At 45.1% G+C, this 6,000-nt stretch overlaps 1 protein-coding gene across 1 annotated transcript in view; it reads right to left on the minus strand.

Annotated features, from left to right (window-relative positions):
- kcnv1 (potassium voltage-gated channel modifier subfamily V member 1) overlaps window positions 1-1,136 on the minus strand; it is a 64,174-nt gene extending 63,038 nt beyond the window's left edge. Inside the window, exon 1 of the mRNA XM_078217117.1 lies at window positions 1,009-1,136. The gene's annotated coding sequence lies outside the window, so the exon portion shown is untranslated. The remainder of the gene's footprint in view (window positions 1-1,008) is intronic.
- Between the last annotated feature and the right edge of the window lie 4,864 nt (window positions 1,137-6,000).

Here is a 6,000-nt window from a genome sequence, read left to right on the forward strand (position 1 = left end):
ACTGTCTGTGTGGAATCTGCACATTCTCCCTGTGTCTGCGTGGGTTTCTTCCGGGTGCTACGGTTTCCTCCCACAGTCTGAAAGACGTGCTGGTTAGATGCATTGGCCATGCTAAATTCTCCCTCAATGTACCCGAACAGGCGCCGGAGTGTGGCGACTAAGGGATTTTCACAGTAACTTCATTGTAGTGTTAATTTGCCGACGTGTGACACTAATAAAATAAACTTTAAAAATACAAAACTTGCTCCAAAAGCTCACTGGGAGAACAATGGTTATGGCAATGGACTCTCAATCTACTTAACTTTGAATTTCTTCACTAGCATTAACTTATGTATTCTCAGTTATGTGCTGGTGCGTGGTTAAAGTGATGCGGTAGTGTGTCATCATTTTATCACTTATGTCTACAAATTGATCCTAGCAGTCCTCACAGATACCTCAGCAAGACAACATGGATTCCAAAGAACAAGACAATAGCAATAGGACTGAAATCACCTGTACAAACCAACATTAGACAGGAATGGCAATTTTTATAAAGTTCAGACATTGGGAGCTATAAAGTAGATGAGGGATCTGTAAGAAGTTGAAACAGAGACACTGACAGCTGATATATTCCCACTGGATTTTAAAAAGATGGGCGCATGGACGAAATTGGACCACATTGTGGACAAACGGAATCAAACGGGTTTTAGAAGCGTTAAGTATATGGGCACATCTAAAGCCAGTCTGTAACAAAGCTTAAATTGCATATTTACTCTGCAGTTCTAAAAGCAGAGAGAATACTGAGACCAAACTGAAATGAAGTGATTCAGAAATAAAATGACAGGGTCGAAAGGATTACAAATGTCATACAACAGAAATATATCTGAACTTATTGCAATAACAGACACACGGATAGAGAAAAGGGCACAAAAAAGTATTAAAGCGCTGCTAAACTGCTGGAAGCTGCAAGGGGCACACTGGAGAGATCAATAAACTAATATACAATGGAGAAGTCGGAGGAAGACCTACCTGGGTGCTGGGTCAGACTCTGTCCTCATTGATGTGAAGCTGGCACTGCCCACGAGCTCCGGGGTCACTGGGTTGCTTTTGCCCCGACCCTATAGCAGCGCTGGTGCCCCTGCTTGCTGTGCGCTCGGTGCCGCAGCGTTCAAGCAGAGAGCGGATGCGATAGCTTCCCGCCCCGTTACTGTCCCCCAGATGTTGTCTCCCAGATGTTTCATCCCAATCCACGTGGTCCCGGGGAAAGCAAATTACATCTGCCTCCCCACCTAATTGAAAATCAAGGCGTCCTCGGTTGTAACTGAGATGCCATTCTTTCTCACATCTGCATTCCAACGCTTGCCCCCAGCTGTACAAAGTACTCTGTAGCTCTTCGCATCCCAGGATCTCGGATCCGCCCGAACAATTCCGCGACTTGTCAGTCACCCAGGAAAACTTTGGAGCAGCCTTGTGCTTCCTGAGAACATACCCTCTCACTAGCACTCCCTGCAGTCCAGCCAGACTCTGCCTGCTGCAGGATCCAGCTCTCTCCACTTCCCCACACACACCGCTCTGTAACTCAGAACAAGTTCCCTGTCCTACAGCACTGCTCCCTGCAACGCTCAGCTAGTAACATCATTCCGGCGGCAAGGGGTAACAGTGCAATCCCTGATCAGGTCAGATTTGAAATGTTCACTTTTAAACGATTCATCTCACAATGAATTGCATTCTCAAACCGAGGTGAATATTTGTCATATATGGGATAAAGTGTGGTATAAGGTAAGGTAAAGTCGCCATAATCGCAGATAGAATCCCTGCAGTGCAGTAGGCCATTCGGTTCATCGAGTATGCACCTACTCTCCAACAGAACATCTTACCCAGGCCCTATCTCCATAACCCCACATATTTACCCCGCTAATCCACACAAAGGCGGAATTTAGTATGGGCAGTGGGAGGAAACGGGGGCACCCGGAGGAAACCCACACAGCCACGGGGAGAACGTGCAAACTCCACACAGTCACACAAAGCTGGAAATGAATCCGTGTCCCTGGTGCTGTGAGGCAGTGGTGCTAGCCACTGTGCTACCGTGCGGCATAGGTGACCATCAGCTGCTTTCTCCTTTGAGGGAGAGAGCTGACTGGTGGTGATTTAACTTGAGGATCACCACACCTCAGACGAGGGGTAAGGTTGGCTTGGTGGGCCTTCATGAACAACCACAGCCAGTATGAGAATTGAACCAATGCTGTTGGCATTGTTCATGGTACATGATAGTTGTGATACATGATAGTTGTGATATATGATGGCACATGGTAGTTGCGGCACATGATGGTACATGATAGAACATAGAACATAGAACATTACAGCACAGAACAGGCCCTTCGGCCCACGATGTTGTGCCGACCTTCATCTGAAACCAAGATCAAGCTATCCCACTCCCTACCATCCTGGTGTGCTCCATGTGCCTATCCAATAACCGCTTAAATGTTCCTAAAGTGTCTGACTCCACTATCACTGCAGGCAGTCCATTCCACACCCCAACCACTCTCTGCGTGAAGAACCTACCTCTGATATCCTTCCTATATCTCCCACCATGAACCCTATAGTTATGCCCCCTTGTAATAGCTCCATCCACCCGAGGAAATAGTCTTTGAACGTTCACTCGATCTATCCGCTTCATCATTTTATAAACCTCTATTAAGTCTCCCCTCAATCTCCTCCGCTCCAGAGAGAACAGCCCCAGCTCCCTCAACCTTTCCTCATAAGACCAACACTCCAAACCAGGCAGCATCCTGGTAAATCTCCTCTGCACTCTTTCCAGCGCTTCCACATCCTTCTTATAGTGAGGTGACCAGAACTGCACGCAATATTCCAAATGCGGTCTCACCAAGGTCCTGTACAGTTGCAGCATAACCCCACGGCTCTTAAACTCCAACCCCCTGTTAATAAAAGCTAACACACTATATGCCTTCTTCACAGCTCTATCCACTTGAGTGGCAACCTTTAGAGATCTGTGGATATGGACCCCAAGATCTCTCTGTTCCTCCACAGTCTTCAGAACCCTACCTTTGACCCTGTAATCCACATTTAAATTAGTCCTACCAAAATGAATCACCTCACATTTATCAGGGTTAAACTCCATTTGCCATTTTTCAGCCCAGCTTTGCATCCTATCTATGTCTCTTTGCAGCCTACAACAGCCCTCCACCTCATCCACTACTCCACCAATCTTGGTGTCATCAGCAAATTTACTGATCCACCCTTCAGCCCCCTCCTCTAAGTCATTAATAAAAATCACAAAGAGCAGAGGACCAAGCACCGATCCCTGCGGCACTCCGCTAGCAACCTGCCTCCAGTCCGAAAATTTTCCATCCACCACCACCCTCTGTCTTCGATCAGATAGCCAGTTACCTATCCAATCGGCCAACTTTCCCTCTATCCCACACCTCCTTACTTTCATCATAAGCCGACCATGGGGGACCTTATCAAACGCCTTACTAAAATCCATGTATATGACATCAACCGCCCTACCTTCATCAACACACCTAGTTACCTCCTCAAAAAATTCTATCAAATTTGTGAGGCACGATTTGCCCTTCACAAATCCGTGCTGACTATCCCGGATTAATCCGCATCTTTCTAAATGGTCGTAAATCCCATCCCTAAGGACCTTTTCCATCAATTTACCAACCACCGAAGTCAGACTAACCGGTCTATAATTACCAGGGTCATTTCTATTCCCTTTCTTAAACAGAGGAACAACATTTGCCACTCTCCAGTCCTCTGGCACCATCCCCGTGGACAGCGAGGACCCAAAGATCAAAGCCAAAGGCTCTGCAATCTCATCCCTCGCCTCCCAAAGAATCCTAGGATACATTTCATCAGGCCCAGGGGACTTATCGACCTTCAGTTTATTCAAAACTGCCAATACATCCTCCCTCCGAACATCTATTTCCTCCAGCCTATTAGCCTGTAACACCTTCTCTTCCTGAAAAACATGGCCCCTCTCCTTGGTGAACACTGAAGAAAAGTATTCATTCATCACCTCGCCTATCTCTACTGATTCCATACACAAGTTCCCACCACTGTCCTTGACCGGCCCTAACCTCACCCTGGTCATTCTTTTATTCCTCACATAAGAGTAAAAAGCCTTGGGGTTTTCCTTGATCCGACCCGCCAAGGACTTCTCATGTCCCCTCCTAGCTCTCCTCAGCCCCTTTTTCAGCTCATTCCTTGCTAACTTGTAACCCTCAATCGAGCCATCTGAACCTTGTTTCCTCATCCCTACATAAGCTTCCCTCTTCCTTTTCACAAGACATTCCACCTCTTTTGTGAACCACGGTTCCCTCACTCGGCCATTTCCTCCCTGCCTGACAGGGACATACCTATCAAGGACACCCAGTATTTGTTCCTTGAAAAAGTTCCACTTTTCATCAGTGCCTTTCCCTGACAGTTTCTGTTCCCATCTTATGCCCCCTAATTCTTGCCTAATCGCATCATAATTACCTCTCCCCCAATTGTAAGCCTTGCCCTGCCGTCCGGCCCTATCCCTCTCCATTGCAATAACAAAAGACACTGAATTGTGGTCACTATCTCCAAAGTTCTCTCCCACAACCAAATCTAACACTTGGCCCGGTTCATTTCCCAGTACCAAATCCAATGTGGCCTCACCCCTTGTCGGCCTATCCACATATTGTGTCAGGAAACCCTCCTGCACACACTGCACAAAAAGTGCCCCATCCAAACTATTCGACCTACAAAGGTTCCAATCAATATTTGGAAAGTTAAAGTCCCCCATGACAACTACCCTGTGACCCCCACACGTATCCATAATCTGCTTAGCAATTTCTTCCTCCACATCTCTATTACTATTTGGGGGCCTATAGTAAACTCCTAGCAACGTGACCGCTCCTTTCCTGTTTCTAACTGCAGCCCATATTACCTCAGTGTGCATATCCCCCTCAAAGTGCTTTTCCGCAGCCGTTAAACTATCCTTGATTAACAATGCTACTCCTCCACCTCTTTTACCAGCTTCCCTACACTTACTGAAACATCTATACCCCGGATAGTTATGATACCTGATGTTACATGATATTTGTGGCACATGATGGTATATGATTATTGTGATACATGATGGTATATACTTGTGACAGTTGCTTCCTGTAAGCAGCTCAGAGGAAGCCCATGTTATAGAGAACAAAGAATACCTCAGAGCGAGCTGGTTTAAATCAAACAGAAAAAGATTCAAACTTCTTTTTGCCCCTATCCCATTCCATTCCATCTAGCCTCTGCCTTTTTTCATTTAATTTAATTGTTTTTTTTATTTTCTATTTTGAGTATTTTTGTAATTGTTTTTAACATGCTGTATTTCCTACTTTACACAGTAAGGAGTCTAACAACACCAGGTTAAAGTCCAACAGGTTTATTTGGTAGCAAACGCCACTAGCTTTACTAGTGAAAGCTAGAAAGCTAGTGGCGTTTGCTACCAAATTAACCTGTTGGATTTTAACCTGGTGTTGTTAGACTCCTTACTGTGTTTACCCCAGTCCAACGCCGGCATCTCCACATCTTTCCTACTTTAACCAGTGAGTGCACTGCAAAAAGTACTAAATTAGCTTTAATGCATTTCGGGAAGCCCCAAGATTGTGAAAGGTGCTATATAAATGCAAAACTTCTTCATACTTTTTTTTTCTCTTTTTCCCAACTTTAAAACCCTTTCGGTATCTTTTCTCTTTGGCTTTCTACTCTCACAATGGAAATGGAAGAAAGTTTTCTTTTGGACTCGAAGGATTAAATTAGGGTGAAAGATTAAACAAATTTAAATTAGATTTTTTGGAACAATAAAGGTTAAGAGTGATTTAGTCAAAGTTTTCAAGGGGGGACATATAGGATAGACAAAGAATAATTATTGGCACTGGTTGGGTGATCAAGGACTGGGGACATAAGGTAGAAATTGGTGCTTGGCCATTCAGGAGTGAAGTTAGGAAACACTTGTACACAAAAAGGAATATAATTTGGAACTCT

Source organism: Mustelus asterias, chromosome 7, assembly GCF_964213995.1.
Source record: "Mustelus asterias chromosome 7, sMusAst1.hap1.1, whole genome shotgun sequence".
Taxonomy (NCBI): domain Eukaryota; kingdom Metazoa; phylum Chordata; class Chondrichthyes; order Carcharhiniformes; family Triakidae; genus Mustelus; species Mustelus asterias.